At 36.2% G+C, this 16536-nt stretch overlaps 1 pseudogene; it reads left to right on the plus strand.

Moving 5' to 3' along the window:
• Positions 1–16312, plus strand: part of LOC150018056 (chromatin target of PRMT1 protein pseudogene) — a 48985-nt pseudogene extending 32673 nt beyond the window's left edge.
• The last annotated feature ends 224 nt before the right edge of the window (positions 16313–16536 follow it).

Below are 16536 nucleotides of genomic sequence, written 5' to 3' on the forward strand. Positions count from 1 at the left end.
ATGTAATTTAACTATATCAAGAATAAAAGGTAAAATTTACACTAAAATGTAAAATTTAAATGTGATATACAATCAAAACAGTTTGTATAGCATATAATAAAAAATTATAAAACATGCAAAATATTGAGACAAGATAATGCATGAATAAGATATAAATCAATAGAACCAGAGACATAACAGATGGCAGAACAAATAGGCAATAATATTAAAAGTTAGTGTTATTATTATCAATATGTTCAAGAGAGTAGAAGAAAGCATGAGTTTGATGAAAAGAGGCAAGGAAGGTATTTTACAAATTCCATTAAATTTCTGGAGACAAATAACACAATATCTGAGTTTTTAAAAAAATATACATGAACTATAATGGCAACAAATGAGAAATTACAATATTTTAATGCACTTGAAGATATAGGAATAGAAAATGTTTACAATTCTGGGAGTATGTGTCCATGTGGATCTAGCTGCTGCCAGTGCCTACAGAAGCTGGTGTGAGATCCAAAAGGACTAAGCTTTAACATGAAGCAGAAACAGTGGACACTTGCTGAGGACACAGTTGGACTTTTCCAAAGCAGGAAGGACACAGATAGAACATTGGAAAGAGGGGTATCCTTTCAAACAAAAAAACCATCCCACCACACCACAATCTCCTGTGTGTGAGTCCTTGGAGAGCTTTCCTTGCAATCCTGTGAGAGAGCCTTATTTTGACTGGTAATGTAGTATACCTTCTCTGGGGGAGGCTATGGGAAGGGTATCTCTATAACTTCCCAGATCACTGCTGCTTATATTAAATGGAAGGATTCTAAAAGCAAGTAATATTTTCAGTCTCATTAATATGTTTATCTGGGCAATTTGAAGGTATCTCTAGTTTAATATCTTATTGAAGTGGTTCTAAATTCATGTGGAACTTTAAATGACTTTGTTAGACATTATAGGAGATACTAAAGTTACCATTATAGAAGAACAAGCTCTGTCTTTCTTTCCATATATTTTGAATTTATGTGGTGGTGTGAGAAAATATATCTTAAGAAGAAACTCAAATAAATGAACGAGTAAGATATTTAAATAATTCTAATAGCTATAAATAAAATAGAGGAATATAAAATAACTTAGGAGATGTTTACAATATCAAGTGGTCAGAATGGTGTCTTTTTGGATGAGAAAGTGTCAGCCATGCAAAATCAGAGTGGAAGGTGATTCCAGGTAGAAGGAACAACAGATGCAAAGGTCCTAAGGTAGTATAAGTTTGGGGCTTTTAATATAAAGTAAGTATATAAAAGGGCACAGTGGATATGATAGTGCATGACTCAAAACGAGGTTAAAGATGGATGTACCCACCGGGTCATAGAGAGTGTCATATGTCATTAAAAAGAATTTACTGTCTTGAAAGTTTGAACTAGGTAACTAAAAGAATGGATACCCCTGCAGTGGGAACAATAAAAAAAGTAAATTTCAGAAACAAAAGAATGGAACAGTAGCCAGGTGAATGCACAGGCAGCATTGAGAATGGAGGATACCATAATCAAGAATGCTTATGACCCATGAAGAACACAGCATTAATAATGAGTCCCTTTATCTATATTATAGCTGTCAATTCTGTAGTCCTAATCTTAACTTTCATATGTTTTTATCAGGATCAATCTCAGATTTCTTGTTATAATATAAATGAATATGTAGAGGAGTACAGGTTTCATGCAGTAGAGAGAATTTTAATATTTAGAGGGCTAGTCTCAGAAGAGGAGAAATTATCAAAAAAAGACTGAAAATAACCAGTCAGAGAGAAGGGAGTATAACTGGGAGAATGTATTATCATAGAACAAAAGAGAAAAATCATTTAAATTAAAAAAAGATCTAAATTAAAATTACAAATCCTTAAAGCATTATAATACAAGGGAGAAAATTTTTAAAGTCAATGGAGGGGTCTTTTGTCAAAGGTGAGATAAGAATTTGATAAAAGATACTAAAGAAGGCAATTTATACCATAGTTGAATATGATCAATATCCAATAAGTGAAAAAAATTATAGACTGTTAAAATTTGTGTAGAAAAATTTTAAATATATTCTAAAACTGATCTCTTGTTTGGTATGTGTGCAGAGTCAGTGAAAAAGAAAGCATCAAATAATTAATGGTTGTGAACTCTATGCCAGGTATTTTTCATAACATAGGAAAAGAGAACACAGAATCCATAACCAGACTGCTTGAATTCAAACCCAGTTCTATCAATAACCAGTGTGTGATTTGGGGCAATTTAAATAATCTTTCAATTTCCTCACTATAAATTGGAGATAAGAGCAATATTCACTACATAGTGTTGCTGTGAGGTTTAAACATGCTTCTTATTTATGTCCAAGTGTTATTATTATTACATTATTTAATATTTATAGTAATCCTATTAATGAGAAGTATCTCTCTATTTTAATAATGAGAATATAGCTCAGGAAAGTGACTTTGAAAGGTCTAACATTGGTATATGACAGAACAAAGGTTCAAATTTAAGTCTTCTCATTACAAAACTGAATCTTCTCATTTTCATTTGCAGCTTAAGAAAAACATTATTCTCTAAGCCATACTGGCACATGAGGTGGATATAATATCAATAAGACTTATATGTTAACATATTTTTTCATCCAAGGAGACTTAACAATAAATTCTCTAGAAATAAATTTCAAATACAATCAAATAAAGTGATAGTTTCTCTCACCCAGGTAGTAACCAGGTCCAACCCTGCTTAGCTTCTGAGATCAGAGGAGATCAGGCACATTCAGGGTGCTATGGCCATAGACTGAATAAAGTGATGTATTCTAAGCAAACATTATGTGCACAGCTTTACTGGAGCCTGGGTGAAGAGGATACATGGCGATAACTAACTTGCAGTTCCCTTAAGTTCAATTTCAGAGCAAACTGAAATGTGGAGGAGCACTGTTCACTTTCAATGACATCCTTTAATGAATTCATTACAACCCATAGTATATCCCATTGGTCTTCAACGTTTAGTAGTAGTATCACAATTCTACTTCTCAGGGCTAAACAGAAGTAATAAAGGCCTGGAAATATGCAGAAATGGTCACCAATCCTCAAGGAAAACGTTTCTAAAATGTTAAATACATTTCACCAAACTTCCACTTAGCATCAGAACAAAAATATAAGGGAGAGAAAACTCTTCATGAATTTTATACTCTCCTCCAGCAATGCCTGTTCTTTAGCAGCAATAAATTACTTTCAAGCTCTACTTATGAATTATATAATTAAATAGAATGTGTATGCGTTTTGTCTAGTTTTTATTTTATATATTGTATTTTAGAAAGAACCCTAATGATGAGGGAACTCAGGCATAGGCAAATAGATAGAACTTCCTGTCTTTAAATATCAAACATTGAAGAATTTGGAGCGATTTATGGGCTCAAGCTGGACCTAAAGTATCCTCATGTGAACAAGAGAGACCATGTACCTGGACCGGCTCACTTTCAGGAAAGTTGGAGTCTCTTTAATGAAGAATTTCCTTTAGAAACTCAACAATACATGAAACATACATATTTATTATGAAGGAAATGCAGAAGAAAGTTCACTCTTGTGAACAGAGGAATGTCAGAAATCACAGTTCTTTGATGATATTTGGCTGAAAATTAAATACAGACAGAATTCAAAGTAAAAAAATAAAGTAAAAAATAATAGCATATATTAGTCATTAATTTTCCCAAAACATTAATAATTCTTTCTGCTAAATGTAAGAACCACTTCAGAAATTTTGGCATAATTAAAAAACATAAGTTTCTGACTTCAAAGTCTTACTAGATGACTGGTTGTTTCCAGTAAGACAGTAAAAAGTAAGAAACATACGCAGATTCATGTTTCACCAATTATTATTAAAACCAACACTGCCCCACACACAGATGTACACATACCACATTATTTTCACCAAAGACACAAAAATTAAAGAGCTATTAAAGTCTGAATAATTTGTTATTTTGGGTTTATGGTATGTGAATAAAAAGTGGCTGATAAGGATCAAAATGTTCTAAATACAGTGCAAAATCCTGAATATTCTGAATATATTAACCAATTTATATATATAAAATGTGATAAGAGAAGAAACCAAGGTCAGACTTGTTCCTTCTAAAACATGACATATCATTAAACATGGCATATGAATTCGTGGTAGAGATAAATCTACAGATTTAATTCCCGTCTGTGAAAAAGCATATTTTTATCCTCAAATGCTTCTCCATTTTATTTGTCTTAACTAAATAATCATTTCCAAGAGAGACCAGATTTCTATTATTAGCCCAAGATACCTTGGGGAATAATGTCAGCTGTATTATTAAAACAATAAGCATTAAACATTCTAGAAGGGTTTACCTTTAGCTATTTCTGATGAAGTTCATTGTTTCCAGCTGTTATTTTAGTCTGTAATTAGTACAGAAAAAATCAAAACAAAACAAAACTGTGCACATGGCCATTAATTCTGCATGATACACAAATTAAATTTGGATAGAAGGTACCTGAGAAAAGTTTGCTTTTTTTCCCTACCAATACTTTCTAGATTTACATTTACATAGAGATATAGCAGCTTTCACCCTCTCAGTTCTTGACAAAGTGTCCAAAGGAAAATCACTGGGAATACAGGGAAAGCTAATGAGCAGAAATATTATCAAAAGCTCTTGCCTTTATGTCTGCAGACCCTTCCAAGGTTCATCACACCTCCAGGACAGAGCTGGGCATTGCTTCTCATTACTTTTATATAATTAGTTTATGAACCAAGAGGAAAATTAACATATGAACTTGCAGCAAAAGCAGCCAGAAAGATAATTTGAGCAGAAATTATGTATATACATTAGAATAGTTCAAAAATAGTTTTATAACTATTGGCAATAGTACAATTAAAAAGAAAGAAGAAAAAAGATCACAGGCTTATCTATTAATCTTAACAGTTTTTTAATACCGGTGGTTCTGAACTATAAAATGTTTATTTCATTGGCAGAGAGATGAAACCATAAGAATAGCAGCAATTAGGATCTACTAGGGGCTAGGAACTCTGTTTGAATTCTCATAGCCACCCTACAAAGTAAAGTTCTATTTTCCCTTGATCCATGAATGAGAAAACTGAAGCTCAGAAGAGGTTAGGGGAGAAAAAAAATATCCACTTATTCATCTGGTATATAATTCTGAGTGCTTACGAAGTGCCATACTTCATTCTAGGTTCTGGTAATAAAATTGTAAACAAAAAAAAAAGAAAAGCATGCCTTCGAAGGCATGCACGTGGTGGTGGGGGTGGTGGGGTTATAAATAAATAAATACGTAAACTTTAGTATTGGTGTAATGTTAAAAGCAATGGAAAGTTAATGCATAAGAAAATAGAATCAATAAGTGCCAGAGTAACTATGACAGGCATTTGTTAAAAGATGACTTGGAGTAAGGAAATGAAGGAGTATATGAGAAAAAATAATAGGAGATAAAGTTAAAGCAAATGGAGTCATTTCATGTGACACCTTTTAGGCCATTATACCATAATAATGGCTTTAGTTCTCAATTAAAATTAGTTAATTAAATGAAATAAAATTATATTATTAATAGAAACATATTTATTCTGACCAGCAAACAAAAGCCCTTGTAGGTAATCATGATGATGGGGATAGTCAGATAGATAGATGATAGATAGATAGGTAGGTAGATATAGGGATGTAGACATTGGCATGAGAAAACTAAATTACAACCTTAACATCTTAGATAATTACAGAAAATGAGAGCAGAAAATTGCACCCTTTATTAAAAGGCTTTAAATCAAAGGAGTGGCAAACTCATAACATGGAAAAATTATGATTCAACTTGAGATGATGTACATCTAACATGGTACATTTATGGGAAAAATTGCTACAGAAAAGAATTCAGAACATTGCACCTAGAAATGCATGGTCAGCTTCTTTAGAGTTCCCTTTGGGGTCCAAAATATCAATTTGAAGTAGATTGGATTTAAAAATGGGTAGAAAATAGATACATGGCCTGGCACTGCCATAGACTCATAGGTTAATGTAATGAATTTATGGTTAATGTAATGTCCTCACTCTTTAGAATAAGGTCAACAAAATCTCAGGCTGCGTTAATAGAGCAAGACAGCGGAATGTAGAAAGCAGCACTTTTGCTGAACTCTGCCTTGATCACTGGAGGACGACATTTCCTATTGAGAGATCACAGCTTGATTCCAAATCATCAAGGTAGAATTTATATAGAGCAACCAACATGGCTGGGAAAATAACTACTTTGTAATGCAAGAGCTGACTAAATGAATTAGAGAAGAAAAAAGTAAGGGGAAAGAACAAATGATTGTCCTTAGAACAATTTGAACTAAATTGGATACAAGGAACAGAGAACCATATTTTTGCCTTAACATAAGGAAGATCTTCATAATAATTGGGGTTCTCCAACATTTAAGCATGGTAATCGAGGTATTACCCAGTAACTAAAGGTCTTGAGTCTGGATAAGTGTTTGGAAGAGATATTGTTAAGCAGGGTTTCTCAGACTACAATGCACATGCATCAATGTGTTATTTTGTTTAAATGATGATTTTGAAAAAATATGTGAGGATAGGGGTGTGATATATAATCTAAGTAATTCCCATGCTTCTGATCTATTGCACACTCTTTAAGTAGCAGCTTTTAGAGCAATTAAATGTATGTCTTTGTAGTTTGAAATAGGTGTTCTAGAGTTTTTTAATCCATTTGATTTTATTAAACATATGTTGAGCATGCTGTGAACAAAGCTGTTGTCTGGTTAGGAATTATCTCCTTTCCCTTTGACAAAAGAAAATCTTTTAATGAGTCAGCCAGGGAATGTGAAGTGACTTGTCTAAAGAGAAGGATATCCTAAAATGCAGTACATCCTACCACACATGCTATGTAACTTCTGTCTCCGATATTGAGGTCTATGACAAAAAGAAAAAAAGATCAATAGAATCCTTTTTTATATAACGTTTTAGTGGAATTCTCTCATTTTACATTAACCCTTAATTGTTTTCCTTAATGTTATTGAAAGTAAAACCTTATACTGACATATGTGCATTAGATATATGCTTAATTTTATATGGAATTTGGCAAGTTGCATGTGACAGTTCAAATCAATCATTATTAATATCTGAAGTGTTTAGTTGGGATTTTTGTGTTCCCTTTTATGGTCCAATTATGATAAAAAACAATTTAAGTTTCTTCGGCCAGGCATTGGCTGGCAACTCACTTGTATAAATCTTCTGAAAAAGATTGTCTCTGGAGAGAAGTTACTATTTCTATAGTACCATTTTCAACTACTATGCTAGTACTTAGACTAAGGATTCCAGTTATTTTCTTCTTTTTTTTCCAGATTTAATGTGTTTTATTGATTAAAATATTACATTTGTGCCAATTTCCCTTCCCTCTGCTCCCCTCCACCCGGTGGCCCCCCTCCCTCCAGTTGTCCCCCCCTTTTAGATCATGTCCATTAGTTGTGCATACAGTTCCTCCCAACCTCTCTCCGTCTATTCCATTCCTTCCTACCATGATCCCCAATTCCTATATCATCTCCCTCCCTCTCCCCACTCCCCCTCCCTGTTGACCTCCCCCCAATATGCTTCCCGAACCCACAGTTCCTTTTCCACTCTCGTTGCCTGTTTAGTTTGCCTTTGTTTCATCTCCCTAGCTTCTGTTTTTTTTTTAAACCAGTCCCTTTAACATCTCATATAACAGTGGTTTGGATCTAATGAACTCTTTCAGTTTTATTTTGTCCTGGAAACACTTTCTCTGTCCTTCTATTCTGAATGACAATTTCGCTGGATAGAGTATTCGTGGTTGTAGGTTTTGGATTTTCATTACTTTGAATATTTCTTGCCAGTCCCTTCTTGCCTGTAGGGTCTCCCTTGAGAAGTCAGCTGATAGTCTAATTGGGACCCCTTTGTACATAATTCTTTTCTTCTCTCTTGCTGCTTTTAAGATTCTCTCTTTATCTTTAATTTTTGACATTTCAATTATAATGTGTCTTGGAGTGGTTCTCCCTGGGTCCAGTCTCTTGGGAACTCTCCTTGCTTCCTGGACCTGCAAGTCTATTCCCTTCCCCAAGTCTGGGAAGTTCTCCTTTATTATATTTTCACTCAATTTTTCAAGTTCTAGTTCATCTTCCTCGCTCTCTGGCAAACCAATGATTCTTATGTTGGGCCTTTTATAGCTGTCCCAGAGGTTTCTGATCCTCTCATCATTGCTTCCCATTTCCTCTCCCTGCATTGGTTGACTGCTTGTTCCTTCTCCATATTCCAGTTTGTTGAAATGAACTCTGGATTTTTTTTCCTCACCATCTGTCTCGTATGTGGTTTTGTTCCTTTCGTTATGAATGTTTTTCGCTTCTTTCTTATCTTTTTCCTGCTCTTTTGTGAATTCTGTAAGCCACCTGATAACAATGGCCCAGAACTGAGCCTCTGACAGGTTTCTTATCTGTTCATCTGTCAGGTTCTCTATCTGTTGCCTGGTGAGCTGTGCCACCGGGATTTCTATAGTTGTCTGCCTCATTTTGACAGATGCGTTTTGTTTTCTTGGGCCGGCTGTAGGGGGCAGTGCCTGTGTACGCGTCACAATTCAGCGACCGGCGCCTGTCCGCAACCTATTTCGCAGCCCTGTGGTGCTTTCTTTGGGGGCGGGGGTCCAAGATGGATTCACACAGTTATTCAGCTAGGAGACCGGGATCCGTCCTCCCGCCCCCCTGGGCCTCACTGTTCAAGGCGATGCAGCGGCCGCTCTCCCCAGCGCCGGGGTCGCGCACCGCCAGGGGCTTGACCGCAGCCGGGATTCCTCGCCGCCCCGCCACGGTCTCAGGTGCGATCGCAAACAGCACTGCCCTCTTTAACTCTTACCTGCCCAAATGGCACCGCTGGTTTATAACTTCATATGTTGGGCTTCCATGTAGTTTTATTTTCTGGAATTTCTAGTTATCCTTTGTTTTGAAGTAGTTGTATTCCTCTCTAGTTGTAGAGGGAGACCTGGCGTGTTCGTCTAAGCCTCCATCTTGGCCGGAAGTTTGCAGTTATTTTCTTTTTTATTGAATATTTTATTGTTGTTCTATTATAATTGTCCTAATGTTTGCCCCATTGCTTTCCACTGGCCCACTCAATAACCACTTCCACAGTAAACCCCCACTCTGTTGGCCATGTATATAAGTAATTCATACATGCTCCTTGACTAGTCTCTTCCCTGTCTTTCCACCCTTAACTCCCTCTCCACACTCCTCTGGTCACTGTCAGCCTGTTCTTTGTTTACATGCACCTGGTTCTATTTTGATTTGTTTGTGTGTTTTGTTCATTAGATTCTTCTTCTTTTTTTTTTTTTAAATAACCCTGATCCCTTTACACAAACATTTTTTAAATTATTTATTTGTTTGTTTGTTTGCTTGTTTTTAGAGAGGGAGAAAGAAGAAAAAGAGGGAGAGAAACATCACTGTGTGGGTGCCTCTCACTCATGCCCCCAACTGGGGAACTGATGTGCAACCTAGTCATGTGCCCTGACTGGGAATCGAACCAGTGACACTTGGCTCGCAGGCCGATGCTCAATCCACTGAGCCACAGCAGCCAGGGCTTGTTAGATTCTTCTTATAGGTGAGATTATATGGTATGTGTCTTTTTCCACCTGGCTTGTTTTACTTAGTATAATATTCCCTAATTCCATCCAAGCTGCCATGAAAGATAGGAGTGCCTTCTTTCTTTCTGATGTGTAATATTCCATTATGCAAAAGTACCAGTTTTTTGACCCACTCATCTACTGTTGGACACTTAGGTTATTTCCAGTACTTGGCTATGCTAAATAACACTATTATGAACATAGGGATGCATAGGTTCTTTTGAATTGGTGTTTCAGGATTCTTAGGGTATAATCGCAACAATGGAATTGCTGGATCAAAAGGCAGTTCCATTTTTAGTTTTTTGAGGAAACTCCATACTGTTTTTTTGCATTGGCTGCACCAATCTGCATTCCCACCAACAATGACTAGGGTTCCCTTTTTTCCATATCCTCATCAGCATTCATTGTTTGTTGATTTGTTACTGATATCAAACCTTATTACAGATCATTGTAATCAAAACAATCTGGTACTGTCATAAGAACAAACACATAGGTCATTGGAACAGAATAAAGAGCCCAGAAATAAAACCACATCTCTATGATCAATTCGTCGTCGTCGGCAGCCGTCCGTCTCGAGAGACGATGGTGTAGCTTCTTAAGAGTCTATCTGCACCGCCGAGAATGGCTGTGCAGTCCGACTCGGGAGTGACATGGTATCTGTCTCCTCCCGTGTTGAATCGACATCTTGTGATGACGCTGAAGCTACAGAGCCTGGGCAGGGTAATATGGAGGGTCTGCTGTTGCCCATGCAGCAGACCCCCCCTCTCTTCGCAGCTGAAGGGTCCAAGGGAAAGACGGAGTCGATACAGCTTGGGTTCAGGTGCACCGCAGGAGTTGCCGGTGTTGACTACAACGTCAAACCGCCTTAGGGACTCCGGCTCCGGATTTTCTGTCGGGGTTTACTCCCTTAGCCTTTCCCCTGAAGAGGTATGCCGCAAGGCAGCGGAGGTTTTTTGGAGTCAGAGTTTTCCTTCTCTGATGTGCCCTGACTGGAAGATCGAACCAGCGACACTTAGCTCGCAGGCCGACGCTCAATCCACTGAGCTAAACCAGCCAGGGCAGTATGATCAAATATGATCAATTAATATTTGATAAAAAGAGGAGGATAAAAGGGAATAAATATAACCTGCTTTTTAAATGGTGTTGGGAAATCTGGACACATATATGCAGAAAAAAATGAAACTAGACCACCACCTTACACCCTACACCAGAATAAGCTGAAGATGGATAAAAGACTTAAATGTAAGCCATGACACCATAAAAGTCTTAGAGGAAAACACAAGCAGTAAAATTTCAGATATCTCACATAGCAATATTTTTGTCAATATATCTCTTAGGACAAGGAAATAAAGAAAAGAATAAACAAATGCGCCAACATCAATTTTAAAACTTCATGGTTAAAGAAAACCATCAAAATGAAAAGGGAACCAACTATATGGTAAAACATACTTGTGAATGATACCTCAGACAAGGGTTTGATCTCCAAAATATATAGAGAATTCATACAACTCAACGCCAGGAAGACAAGCAATCCAATTAAAAAATGGGCAAAGGACCTGGACAGATACTTCTCCAAGGAGGACATACAGAGGGCCTATAGGCACATGAAAAAATGCTCAACATCACTAGCCATCAGAGAGACGCAAATTAAAACCACGATGTGATACCACCTCACATTGGTTAGAATGGCAAAGATTCTAATTATTTTCAAAGAAAAGAAAAACCATACCACCATTTCAGAAAGAAAAAAATTAAATTCTAAAAAAAGATTTTAATTTTGACAAAGGTTTCTAGAATATCTACTAATTAACAGCAAAAATGATATAGTACATTACTTGGCTTCTTCTCAATTACATATAAATCATGATAAATTGCAGCAAGAAACTAAGCTTCAGGCTTTGTGATGAGAATAATGGAAACCATTATACTCATTTTGGAATAATAAAATGGTTATTTGACTTGGGAGAATTTAGATGACAGTTAAATTTGATTCACCCAGTTAGTGGAAAATGAAACCATATTTCCTCTGAGTTCAGATGTCAATCAATGAAACACAATCCTGGTAAATAAATAGAGCTGCATTATCTCATCTATTTCTTTGCTTTCTTGAGAATGAGAGTCTCAGAAAACCATTGCAGAAGATCAATGTGGAGCAGGCCTGTGAATCAAAAGCACATAATGTTCTCTCAAAATCAGATGCTGAATCAAAGATATTTAAGTATTTAAAGATGGGAAAATATTTCTTAAGAAAAAAAGTAGAAAAAGTAGGTATTAAAAAACATTAGGCCAACTTTTCCACAGAAATTTATATGTTTTTGTATTAAAGTATAAAATTATGTATTTATTTATTATGTTAAATATATGTAAATTTCATATTTACACATACATGCATATGTATATATATATACACACATGCCTGTGTGTATATGCTTTGTATATACATATCTACCCATGTATAAGTATACTTACACATAACATGTTTACAAGCATGTCAAAATATGCATGCATGTATGTGCATGCCTATATGTATACATATATCCTTATGTGTATATGTACCACCTCATAACTATACACATACCTATTTACATACATATGGGTATATGTAAGTGTATATGATGACATAGAGATTATAATTTGAACATTTTAATTAAAAAGTTTAAAATCAGATCATGGAATTAGGCCAACATCAGTACCAGATGCCATCAGAATTATTAAGGGGCAGGATAAACCTTGCTTTAGATTATTTTTATTGGGATCAAAGACAGTGTCACAATTAAACATTAGTTATATTCTAAAGAGTCTTCACTTTACAAAAAAAAGTTATATAGAAAATGTTTCAGTTTTACCATTGACTTGTAATTAATTTGCTTTACTGAAAATAACATACATTGTACAGTGTGACTAATCTCTATTTTCTGTTGATTATGACCAACTAAAGAGGAAAAACTGTTATGAAAAAGGTGGTACCCAAGAAGCTGAATGGCTTGCTTGCACTCTCCCTAACAGATGGTGCTAATAGCAGAACAGGCAGCCTTTTACTTGACTTGACACTGGTACCAAATACAAGTTGAAGATCAATAGTGAAGATCTTTAGAAATATGATTTTTAGAATTTGCCATATGATAAAACATAGGCTGACTGAAATTCCATGTGACTTTTTTTCTGCTAGTTTTTTATTCTCTTCTTCAAGAGCACAGAGTTGTCATAAAAGGTTCTAATGAGAGCAGAGTGCAAGATTTGTTAACTGTACAGACTTTTGCAATTTTTATACTGTCAAGTCCATGTATTTTTCTTTTATGCAGTTTGTGTCTCTTTTTTGGAATACTACCTTTGCCTCAAGAAAACACTATTATATGCATTATTTTCTAACAATGTTTTAACTTTGGATATTTGATGAATGCATAGGCATTTACAATTTATCTAAATAACATAGGTTATTTCCAAATACATGTAATATAATCATTTTATTGCATTCGATTCTCATTAATTAATTGCAGGCATGGAGTTAAAGCTCCTTTTTTTTTATCACATCTTTATTTTTATTCTTATGTTATTTTGTACACTTGGAATTAGTATTCAGATTATTTTCATATTATTAAGGGATGTAGAATTTGGAATCTCTGGTTCTAGATAGACTTTGTTTGTTTTATTTCTCAGTCAGCATCCAATTCACTTCCCTCTTTTAAGATCATCTTTAGCACATTGATTTTCTTCTAAGTATCCACCTTCTCCTTCCTAATCCACTACTGCACTCGGTCATATTGCTACTCTTAATGTCCACATCCATTAGAAATAAATGGATGAATTCTTAACCTCAAAATTTGAATTTGAATTTTCAAGGATGAAAATATATTATAAATTGAGGGATCAATTCCACTCCATTTGTGGTACCCTAGATGCTTTCATTAATTATGTCTACCGGGATTCTGAACTTGCTCCAATATATCTCTCTGATGCCAGAATATTTCATTTTTCCTTTGATTGTTGTATTGTGCTCATTTCATTTTCTCTCATGACCCCCCTTTCAGATAAATTAGTTTTCTTTTGTTGTAACCAAATAACTCTTAAGCATATAACCATGTAAGCTTTTTGTGGTTTGGTAATCATGTCATTAGTTCTTATTCCATTTTTTTCACAATGCGTGTAAATTCCTAACAACTGTTTATAATGTCTTTCTCAGTAATGGAAGTCTGAATGTGTAACTAGTCATAAGAACTCATGTGCGTAGTCATACATCTAAGTTCTAGTTAACAGAATACAAGAATCTTTAGTATGTGCAGCTATAGAGAAATATCTGTAAAGGGAGGTATTATAGCCTGAATTGAATACCTGCCTCACTAATTTATATGTTGAAGTCTTTACTGCAGGTATCTCAGAAAGTATGCATATTTGGAAATAAGATGTATAGAGGAATAAATAAGACAAAATGAGATTTCTAGGCTGGGCTCTAATCTGATATAACTGGTGTCATAAAAAAAAAAAAAAAACCAAGGAGATGGAGACACAGATGCTCATGGAGGAAAATCCATATGAAGACAAAGGAAGAAGGCAACCATCTACAAGCCAAGGAGAGAGACCTCAGGATGAAATCAATACTACCAACACTCTAATTTTTAATTTCTTACCTCCACTATCATAAGAAAATAAATTTCTGTGTTTAAGCCAATCAGTCGGTGGTACTTTGTTATGGCAGTTCTAGCACACTAATACAAGGGGTTATGCCCTTCTTTGTGACTTTCTTGTTCATGTTTACTGAAATGTGGAAGCAACAGCTAAAGTTTGTGCAGATCACTTGACTCAAAGAGTGGGAATCATGTATACAGAATCTATAGAAAAATAGAATGATAGTACAACAAACCTATGTTTATCTGTAACTTTTTTTCATGATAGCAAAATAAAATTATATGTTGTTCAAAGTACTATTATTTTCTCTTTATACCCACTGTTGTGATTACTTTAAACTAATGTTAAGTTGAACTAAACATAAATTAATATATAAATACTTATTTCTTCATCTCTACAGGGAGATAACACCAACCATAAAAATTATAACTTTCCTTATAATATGCTTTACTCAAAATAGGACCACAAACACCACTTGTTAGCTTATCAGTTGGTTAACAAATATTGATACTATACTGTAATCCTCCCCAAATTCAACACTGTACTGCTCTACAAAGCTGTGATACTGTCAAATGTTTCCAAATTACTTTACTGTTTTCAGAAAATATCGGGAGGTTACAGTGATAATGAAGATAGTACAAAAGAAGTGTTGAGTTGAGGCAATCGCAAGCAAGGTAATTGGTGACAGTCCTTTGCATGACTTGTTTATCATGAGAGACAATGTCTCTAAGTGCTGATCTGAGAGCATTTCTCTGAGCATAAGTGTCCAAGATTGTAGATAGACTGACTCAGGCTTTCACCTTGAGTTTCTTCAGGAGTGTAACCAATGAAAAACAAGTGGACATCAACTACAGGATCTTCTATGTGTTTTGATCACACCAGAAGCCCAAATTTACATGTGTGCAGAGACAGAACATTTATTTCCTTAATTCAGAAATCAGAATTAAGCAGTCATAAACTCATCTGTTTAAATGTTGATCTATCAGCAACAGAGATTCAGCTGATGTTAGTTTCATATTATCCTTATGAATTAACCAATTTGGTTAGTTATTGAGAAGGAAATAACAGGAAGGCTGTGGCAACAGGGTATGGAATGGGAAGTAGAAACTTGGGTTGTCAGTTTTTTGATTTGTGGCAGTTCAGATTCACATTCCAGACTAACTTTTCTTAACTCTAATGCAGCGCCTGAAGCTTCTTTCAGCTCTGGAAACTGATTTAAAATAAGATCTGTAACAAGGTGGAGTCCCGCAAAAGAGAATGGAGGAGGTCAATTTCCCATCAGAGTTCCTGGAAGAGGGAACTGTTAAAAATATGTAGCTCTCGTCTAGTCAGTGCCAGAAACAGAAGACTGGCCCAGCAGATGGAGAATAGACCCTCTGTCCGGGCAGCATTAAAAATTAAGCAGAAGAGCTTAAAGCAGCACTTGGGTAAGAGTAACATCCAGGCACGGTTAGGCCGACCCATAGGGGCCCTGGCCAGGGGAGCAGTCGGAGGACGAGGCCTACCCATAGTCCAGAGAGGCTTGCCCAGAGGAAGACTACGTGGGGGACATGCCACGAGAACCCTACTGAGGGGCGGGATGTCGCTCCGAGGTCAAAACCTGCTCCGAGGTGGACGAGCCGTAGCCCCCCGAATGGGCTTAAGAAGTAGTGTTTGAGGTCCTGGAGGTCTTGGGAGAGGGAGCCTACGGTGTGGAGCTATGGGTCGTGGCGGAATCGGTGGTAGAGGTCGGGGTATGATAGGTCGGGGAAGAGGGGGCTGTGGAGGCAGAGGCAGAGGCCGTGGACGAGGGAGAGGTGCCCTTGCTCGCCCTGTACTGACCAAGGAGCAGCTGGACAACCAACTGGATGCGTACATGTCGAAAACAAAAGGACACCTGGATGCCGAGTTGGATGCCTACATGGCACAGACAGATCCCGAAACCAATGATTGAAGCCTGTCTGCCCTCCTGTGAGAGACTCTTGTTAGTTATCAAATTTGTAAATAATGTTGAGATAACAGATGAGAAGAAACGTACATGATTGATGCTGGAAGGACCTATTACAATAGACTATGGATGTAACTTGCCACCAGTTGGTGCATTTAATGTGTTCCTTTTACTTTTTTGATACTATATTGTATGAAACCCTTTTATCCTTTGACTTAGGTTTGGTTTCATTTTGTTGTTTGGGTTTTGGGGATTTTTTTTCTTCCTCCCAGACTTCTCTTTAAATATTCATATGTTGGCCCTCCTGCCACTTCTGCCTCCCTCACCTGTTATATATGTCCTGACATTCTAACATTTCCTCTGT

Source organism: Furipterus horrens, unplaced genomic scaffold, assembly GCF_987537825.1.
Source record: "Furipterus horrens unplaced genomic scaffold, mFurHor1.1.pri manual_scaffold_2, whole genome shotgun sequence".
Taxonomy (NCBI): Eukaryota; Metazoa; Chordata; class Mammalia; order Chiroptera; family Furipteridae; genus Furipterus; species Furipterus horrens.